We start from the raw sequence: 9,374 nt of genomic DNA, 5'->3' as shown, positions 1-9,374 counted from the left end.
TAGGACTACAACTATCCTATCCTACTCCTACCCAACCCTATACAGTAGGTACAGTTGGGAAAATATCGTTAGTGACGTCTGGATTCTGGAGGCTAACTATTATTATACAGGGCTTTCCCAAAGCGGTAAGTGACAAAACCGAACCAGTCGTAAATTGATACCTATTGAAAAGAATGAGTGATTCATTTTCCGATGTAAAAACCAAAATGAAATGTGAACGGAATGGGACGGTCGAAATGACTCGCAGCTCCCCACTGCCAATGCCGTTACTTCATCGCCTTGTCGCGTACCGGTCATTCCACTGACTTAGTGTTGCCAGTCGACATACATTTCCACACATTGCGGCAATAACTATTCACGAATTTAGTTTTAGCTTAGCGTTTAATATTTGTTGTAAATATTAAAACTTAACAATACAAACAATATAAAAAGAATTCCATTTGATATTGTTTGTATTAAACAATTTCAGTCAATAATCATTAATATCAGCTTAATTTAACAGCTTACTACAGGGTCTCACTGCTCTAAGGGATTTAATCAGTCAATTACAATGGTTTAGGTATTTTATTATTCCGTGTTTTTCAGTTGACATTGATTTACATAAATTATGGATTATTAATTGAAAATACTTAAACAAGAAAATATTATTCTAAAAAAATGTTATAGGTTTTTGCTGTAAGTACTTTGTTAAATAGGTTTTTTAGGTGTTAACTTTACTGTTTTGGTTAAGTATTTTTTACCCACATATTATCCCCGTATTCCTTCGGGAACGGGAACCACGCGAGTGAAACCGCGCGGCGTCAGCTCGTAACTTTATAAAGTGACAACTTCAAATTAATATGATTAATATGCATTCAAAAGGCTTTAAATGCATATTAGTTAGTCATAATAAAATATATAATAGAAAGTTAATATGATGAAATAACTTCGTTCGCTTTTTAAAAGTTAATATCGATTTATTATTTAAACTTTATTTATGCTCAAGGGTTTTTAATTAATTTTGTCTATGGAGTCAAATGGTATCGTGTAAACATCGGGGGATTAAAAACACATTGTGGGGTAATATTTATTCAACAAAATGACAACACAACTTTTCCGCGCTCAGTTGTTTCAAACTGTTAGCGGGCGAAGGCTGACTATTCAAAAGCCTTGCCAACATCGAACTTAGTTTAAAAGTTTCTAAGTATATTTTAACTTTCAAAATAATAAAGCAAATAAGTTGTAAGTTAAATATTAAGATTATAAAACTCGAGCAAGTTTATTTATGGTAAGAACTAAATAAAAAAAGACTTTATTTTTAATATTCGTTTGGACTACAGTGGCGTGTGTATAGTGTTTTGGTGCAAAATTAAGAATTGTGAGTAGAAATTGTACGAGTTTTGCGTTAACCGGACCGGTTTATTGTAAGTATACCTACCTACATAATTATTTTGAAAGTAAAAGTATTTGTCTTGAATGTGTTTACGCTCTGTCGGTTTTATAAAGAACAACGTCAACAAATTTCGCATTGTTGAATAGAAGCAGGCGTTAATTTGCGAAAGTTCATTATGAATCGGAAATAATTGTTTAAAAACTGAAAAATCAAAACGTCACTTGGAATTATCGAATTTTCGCGGAGAGTAAAAAACAAATTACCTACTTAACTAAGTATTCTACAATCAAACATAGCATTTATTTTTATATCCAACGTTAAAACAGATTTTTTTTGCCAAAGACTCGTTTAAATAAACGTTTATTGTTTGTGTCTTTGAACGATAATCTCAAACTACTGATTTTATTTGAAATAAGTTTTCGAATGATTATTATCACCATTATCTTACCTTAAGTTTAATATTATTACCTGACGTTTCGAAAGAGCTTGTAAAGTAAGTCTATTTGAAATAAATGAATTTTGACTTTAACTTTGACTTATCTGGATGGGGTTTTCCGTATTTCATTATCAGCCTATTTTAAGGCTCACAGGGATGCCTCCCTCGATAAGGAAGTTGGAGTTAACGTCCACCACATTGATTCATTGCGGGTTTGCGGTCTAAAGGTTAGGACTTTGTAACGATAACTTGTTCTTTTTTTTTATTCTTTACAAGTTGGCCCTCTTACACTTACCATCAGGTGAGATTGTAGTTAATACAATCTCACCTGATGGTAAGTGGTGATGCAGTCTAAAAAAGGACTGCGCATAGTTAAACTCTGACGCGTAATATACCCACTTGGAAGAATTAAACAAACTCAGCCCATTGTATAGTTTATTATTTATAGAAATTCATCAGTTTGATATTTGGATCGCTTCACCAGTAGGTACATGCGGCTGAGACTAGGACACTGAAAGTCTGCGAAGTCACGCAAAATAAAATGTCTTGAAAATAAAATGAAAACTTTGTAACAGTACCCACTTTTAGAAGAAGCAAATAAACTCTGCGAGAAGTTTACTCGTAGCTAGTCTTGCTTCTGAAGTCTACCCCCTTTTAGAAGGGGTAACTTGTGGGTAAACTAGTGATAACTTGGCTAGTGCTTGCTTCTGTTACCTACCGCCTTTCAGAAGAGGTAATTCAGCAGATTGTTGTGCTCGAGTCTGCAGTTCAAGCCAAGACTAGAACTAGCTGAAGGTCTGCAAAGACACGCAAAATAAATAAATGTAACAGTACCCACTTTTAGAAGAAGCAAATAAACTGCGAGATGTTTACTCGTAGCTCTTGCTTCCGTAGTATACCCTCTTTTAGAAGGGGTAACTTAGCGCTTGCTTCTGTTACGGTGTTACCTACCCTCTTTTAGAAGTAATTCATCAGTTTGTTGTGGTCGAGCCTGCAATACAAGCCAAGAATTGGACGAGCTGAAGGTCTGCAAAGTTACGCAAAATAAATAAGAGTAACAGTTCCCACTTTTAGAAGAAGCAAATAAACTCTGTGAGATGTTTACGCGTAGTATACCCATACCCCCTTTTAGAAGGGGTAACCTATGGGTAAACTACTGATAACTTAGCTAACGCCTGCTTCTGATGCCTCTCCCTCTTTTAGAAGAGCTCGCTTCTAATGCCTCTACCCTCTTTTAGAAGAGGTAATTCATCAGTTTGTAGTGCTCGAGCCTGTACAAGCCGAGACTAGGACGGGCTGAAGGTCTACGCAGTCACGGCGGCTGGTCGTTAATACGTGTCAATGGCACGGTTCCGCAACGACACGGTACAGCGGTTACGAAAATCCCCTGCCGACCGTTTGTCCGTGTGAACTGACGCTCTCGGCTCTAGCCATGTTACATATCGATTCTGTTTCCATTATCGCTAACGGTTCGAAAATTAAAAACTTATGGGAATGTGAATCTTGTTATAAACGGTTGAAGTGTATGTTTGTCGCCGATAGCCAAAAAATCGCGTTTTTTACTTTTACATACATTATTATGTATTATTTGATATGGGAGCGTTGAATATTTATTTTATAATCGGTGGCAACAGAAATACATAATTTGTCTAACTGTGGTGGGCTATGAGATACAGCCTAGTGACAGACAGACAGACGGACAGCGAAGACTTAGTAACAGGTAGGGTTGCCAACATTTCTTGATATAAATATAGATTTTTTATATTTAGGCATGAAAAAATATAGTACGCTTGAAGAACACATAGTAAGTATTTTACGAAATACACGAAAAAACACGTTTGTTTTTATAAAAACTATATTTATTTACACTTATTGCATTTTTCAAGATTTTTTGTCATATAAGTAAATAAGATATGCTTTTTCACTTTAAATACTATTGTACGGTTGGCAGCCCTAGTAACAGGGTCCTGTTTTACCCTTTAGTTACGGATTGCTAATAAATCGCGGTCACCCGGCAATGGGTTCAAATATAAAAATTAAATTCGCTTGTTGATATACAAGGAAAACGGTATTATTAGGTATGAGACACCAACAGACGCTGCAGACAATCAAGTCACAATTAATTATTACCCCGGGTCCTTGAGTCAACGCCGAGAATGAATTATTCATTATTCGTTTTTATCTCTGCAATAATAAAATACATATAAAATACATTACTTTACATCCAAATATTTTGTATAGATGAAACATAATAAAATTGTAAATGTGACGGTACATTAATGAGTTTGGAGAAATAGGTATAGGTCCCGGCACGTAATTTGAACCAAACTGACCTGTTGTCTCTGCACTGGTTCAGTAATTATAAACAAAAGTATTAAACACGTGCTCCGGGGTTGACCGTTTACATGTGGCACCGTTAATTTAAATCGTTAACACCAGAAAGAGTGTAAGTCCTTGTCCAGAAGAGGCGAATACGTCGCGAATCGTATCGCGCGAATTCATACGCGCGTTGTCGAAGTACTAGACATCAATACATCGCGTCCACAAGCATCGCTCGATTTCAAAATACGCGCGTAAATCGCGTGGACTACGCCAGACTCTCGACACGCGCTTGATTCGAGCGTATTGCGCATATTGCGCGCATTGCGCGTGAGTCGATATACTAGGGACGCCTTGTTGCGTCCAGTTAACGCGCGAACTCTAGAGCGAACTTCATATTTCGTACTAAATTCCTCCCCAAATGCTCGCGCGTTGGTATGCACCTTGTGGACGCAACGGTCGCGCGAAATATGCGCGAGAGAATCGCGGCGAATTCGTCCTTTCTGGACTGAGCATCTGCGCATAGTTCAACTTACAGGCCGCTTACTACATGCTTAATTAAACTTTCATTAGGTTTGTCTGTTTGTAGTATTTCTTCTATCGGTTCGGAAGACACAATGAAAAAGGAAAAACATTATCCCAAGAATATCACACCAAAGAAATCGCAGACTTTTTATGTTAACAATTTACATATTAATATTAATTAATAATATTAATATGTAAATTGTTAATCATTAAAATCCAGTTACCATTAAAATCGCGAGACATGAAAATAAAAGACATCTAATGAATATCTTTTTTTACGGAAAAACATATCACAAACAAAATAAGAAAAACTCCTTTAAATCAGAATGTATCGCCATCACAAGCGTATCAGAGATTCAGAGATTTGTCTTAATATACCAGCTCTATACCTACATAAATATCAGCACATAGTAACGCGATATGTAACACATTCAGTATTTGTCTCTGTACATTTAGGTAGGTACTTAAATTATTTTGATATGCTGTTGTATTTCGTCTGTGTGAGTTGTTGTGTTATCGCTCTTACGTTTACCTATATTATAAATACACACACTCATACATAGAGAACGAAAAGTGAACCTCCTTTTTTAGAATGGATTAAAAAAATTCATCATCATCATTATCAGCTGATATACGTCCTCATAAGGATCCCTAACGACACTGTTTTCAAAGTCAAAGTCAAAGTCAAAATGCATTTATTTCAATTAGGCTTAGTTTTAATTTAATTTATTACCACCATTAAATTAAATTTAATTTAATTTAATGGTGGTAATAATAGTCGAAAACTTAAAACTAAAGTTACGAGGGTTCCAATCGCGCCTTGGTCCGAGAAGAGCCCACAACAAACTCAGCCAAGGTTTTTTTTGAGCCACCTTAAAAAATAAGCGATTTAAAAGTGACATATCGAAACACGGTATATAATGTTACATACTTGTCTTTGTTATGCCGTCCTATTTTATCTTTTTTTGCCGTTTATAATTACCGAAACCAGTGTAACGCATCGTTATTAAAAATATCGCTAGTGAAACCGATACCTTGGCAGATCACGCAAGCCAAGTGCAGGCAGCCACGCCAAGGGGAATTAGTTCAGCGCGGCGCCTTCGACACTCGCCAAACATGCGGTTGGAGGCAAACTTGTGTGGCAAGTTGAGTGCAAGAATGGAAACGTTGACCATACTTGTATACCTACTCATCAGTGGCGTGCACAAGGTGTTTAACTAGGATATGCACTAGAAGTAAAAATTGGGAAATTCCTTGTCCAACGAGGAGTACTAGGGTAGGCAGTGCTTTTTTTTGCATCTATAATTTATAAATATAAATTACATAGACCTTTATTTAATACTAGCCGACGCCGCGCGGTTTCACCCGCGTGGTTCCCAAACCCGTAGGGATATGGCGATAAAATATGGCAAAAATTTATAAAAAAAAAATTACTCCTATATTATCATTGATTTAACATCAATGATAAAACCTCTAAAAACGGCAGAACAACCTTGCAAGACACTTCAATCAATTTGCAAGACACTTCAATCAATCAATTTGAGATTTAGTTTGGTGTTATATAAGAGCTTATAACACCTGTACAAATCTTGACTAACTTTGAGCTTAATGACGACATCTATAGCTTGGCAAGTTCGTTCGTAACACTCCCGAGGGGCAGCGCGGGCGGGGAGGGGGGGTAGCTATGAATGAAAAACCCACGACTGATGCACGTCACTTCTCCGGACGCACGATTTCATACCCGCGCAGTATTTCCTAGTATTCTTATTTATCAACGAACTTGCGAGACTATAGTCATGTAGACTTTTGGACCATCTGGTCTTTCCACACAAAGAGCGATGCTGCATTCAATATGTATTCGCCTTCTCGCAGCATTGCTTCAATGTGATTGGCTTTGACAACATTCCGTACTAAATCATACCGCATGTGTTTTCACACAGCGTTTCGCGTGTCTCTCAGACCAATTATAGAAGGACCTGTATCGCACTCATAGTCACGAACAAAATTGTCTGCCATTTTCTGAGGAAAACGAGCTTAGATTTTGTATATATCTTATACTAAACTAAAAGTTTTTGCCCGTTTTTTACACAACTCAATTACACAAAAAGATATTTTTACGGAGCTCTTTAACCGACGAACACGATTACAACTATTTAACATCGATTCTACAGACACAGTTTTTATAATCGCATTAGATCGTTGATCATATACTTTGACAGAAAAGTAACGTCTAGCGAGGCAGGTCCTATACAATAATTGGTCTGAGGCGTGTCTACACGTTTTAGCGGTTGGTAATGTGTGTATACTACAAATATTTACTAGTTAAGTAATAACTATCCTATGCACTAAATTAATGTAATAAGCAAATTTCAACGCTATAATTTTTGTATTAAAGCATACATTTCAATAACAAGCAACGAAGCAGCTGTCCACTTGAAGGTCCAATGCAATGATTTATATGCATATCAGGTAGATCGTATATCTTAGTAAGTAAAGGTCATTTTAAAATGATAAACTACAATGGCTTTACAAGTATATTATGTAGCGGTGATCTTCCGTTACGGTCCCAAACTTTCTCTAGAAGTGGTTTAACGTTGAAGTTGTTTTGTATGTTTCCTACATACAAGTTTGAGTAACGCTTTCATTTCCAACCAATTTGCTTGCTATTCGGCATTCTGCATCAACGAAGCTATTATTTAACTACATAGTTGGCTTGTCTTCTCTTAACAACTCTAGGGTCATGCCAAGAATTATGTATTCTGTGGTAGGTATTAGTTATTTTGGAAGAAGTAGAGGTTTTGTGGGAAGTACTATCACCAAGTAGCATTTTTTTATTCTCTACAGGTTAGCCCTTGACTGCAATCTCACCTTTTTTTTTTAAAAAAAAAGAATATTTGCCTTATCTTTCATAATATGACCAATATTACCATTGCCCTCCAACTAGTCAGGAAAGACTGTGCTAGGAGTGGGTACGACAATTGACCAATGGGGTGAGGATCGAACCACCACCCTTCGGTGATGAGTCCGACCGCTCTTACCGTTGAGCTATTGAGGCTATACCTGATGGTAAGTGATGATGCAATCTAAGATGGAAGCGGGCTAACTTGTTAAAAGTAGGATGAAATCCACACTCCTTTTGATTTCTACACGACATCGTACTGGAGCGCTAAATCGCTTGGCGGTACGTCTTTGTCGGGAGGGTGGTGACTAGCAACTCACCCCACCAGCCAAAAACCACCAGCATTGCTATGTGGCTATGCCTCGGATTTTTTATATGCCTGTAGTGAGTGTCACGTTGCTTTACAGATGATGGATTCCACTTATCATCAAGTAGGTCATCAGCTTTTCTGTAAACTATTGTTAGTTCTTCACTCGCATTGTATTTTCTCTACAGTGATTACTTAGAGATAGGATGAGCCGCACTCATAGTTGTTTAAACAATAAGGTTGTCAACCTACATGTTATTCACGAGATAAACAAACTAATTCGTTTATATAAATACCTACACAAGTGTTTACCCGCGACTTCATCGATAAATATGTTTTCTAATTTAGAACCTAGTTTTTCAACGTGTGATTTATAGCTGGTGGGAGGCTTCGGCCGTGGCTAGTTACCACCCTACCGACAAAGACGTACCGCCAAGCAATTTAGCGTTCCGGTACGATGTCGTGTAGAAACCGAAAGAAGTGTGGATTTTCATCCTCCTCCTAGCAAGTTAGTCTGCTTCCTTCTTAGATGACATCAACACTTACCATCAGGTGAGATTGTATTCAAGGGCTAACTTGTAAAGATAAAAAGGTTTTGAGGACTCGAAAAAAATTATCAGGCTCTGAGGTGCAATGATAATTTCATACTATAGATCGGTTACGTCCCTACAAAATCACCGAATAAAGTGATCCGAAAAAGTGGCTACAAAACTGAGAGCACACATGCACAATTTTGCCTTTAATTCCAATCTTTATTTATGTATATATAGTTTTACAGATAAAGACACAGAGCTATCTTCTACCTACCCAGATATTAATATTATCTCTTTGTTTTCAAAGAAAAGATGCAAAATTATCTTACACTGCGAATATTATCTGACACTTTCTACACAAGCGTTGTTTTTGTACGAAACGTGCACCGGCCTCTCAATCTAGATTTGATTTGGAGTTTTAACGACCTGTCGTGTTGTGGTTCTCAATAGAGAAGTACAAAGTTCGACTTCCAGCTCCAGTTAGTAGGATTTAATAATTTCTTAATTTACTTTAGTCTGAACGTACCGCCGAGCGATTTGGCGTTCCAGTACGATGCCGCGTAGAAACCGCCAGAGGTAAGTTTAGAATAAACCTGTGTAGGAAATAGTAGTCTGAGTCGGGTATGACGTCGCTCGATCTCGTATTGGCTCGTGCGGCGCTAGGTCGCGTGACTTAATTCCGAAAAGCGTAGGGATTTAGAGAGGGGTAGCGATTGGTTGGCGGGAACGACTTACGATATACGGTGCTCGTTGTACGGTCGGCCTATCGATCGATCGATCTATACTTGGGATAGGTGGGGAGAGTGACTTGAGTGGCAAAAGGAGAGTGTTAGCAAGCTGTCAAAGACTTCTTTAACCCTACACACAACGTTGAGAAGTGCGTGACTCCACTCAAGGTCATTCTCTACCATTCGAGGGTTTTATTTAGGTTACAGTTTGGTTGGTTAATTAAGTTGTCCTGAAAAATATTGTAAAACCTTTGT

General features: G+C 37.4%; 1 protein-coding gene across 2 annotated transcripts in view; it reads left to right on the top strand.

The window, feature by feature from the left end:
- The first annotated feature begins 1,098 nt into the window (after nt 1-1,098).
- The window catches only part of LOC112043756 (putative ferric-chelate reductase 1 homolog), a 36,442-nt gene continuing 28,166 nt past the window's right edge, over nt 1,099-9,374 (top strand). For both annotated transcript variants that reach the window (XM_024079317.2, XM_024079316.2), the window contains exon 1: nt 1,099-1,403. The gene's annotated coding sequence lies outside the window, so the exon portion shown is untranslated. The remainder of the gene's footprint in view (nt 1,404-9,374) is intronic.

The sequence above is a fragment of the Bicyclus anynana genome, chromosome 2 (genome assembly GCF_947172395.1).
Source record: "Bicyclus anynana chromosome 2, ilBicAnyn1.1, whole genome shotgun sequence".
Classification (NCBI taxonomy): Eukaryota; Metazoa; Arthropoda; class Insecta; order Lepidoptera; family Nymphalidae; genus Bicyclus; species Bicyclus anynana.
This window is presented reverse-complemented; position numbering and strand designations above follow the sequence as displayed.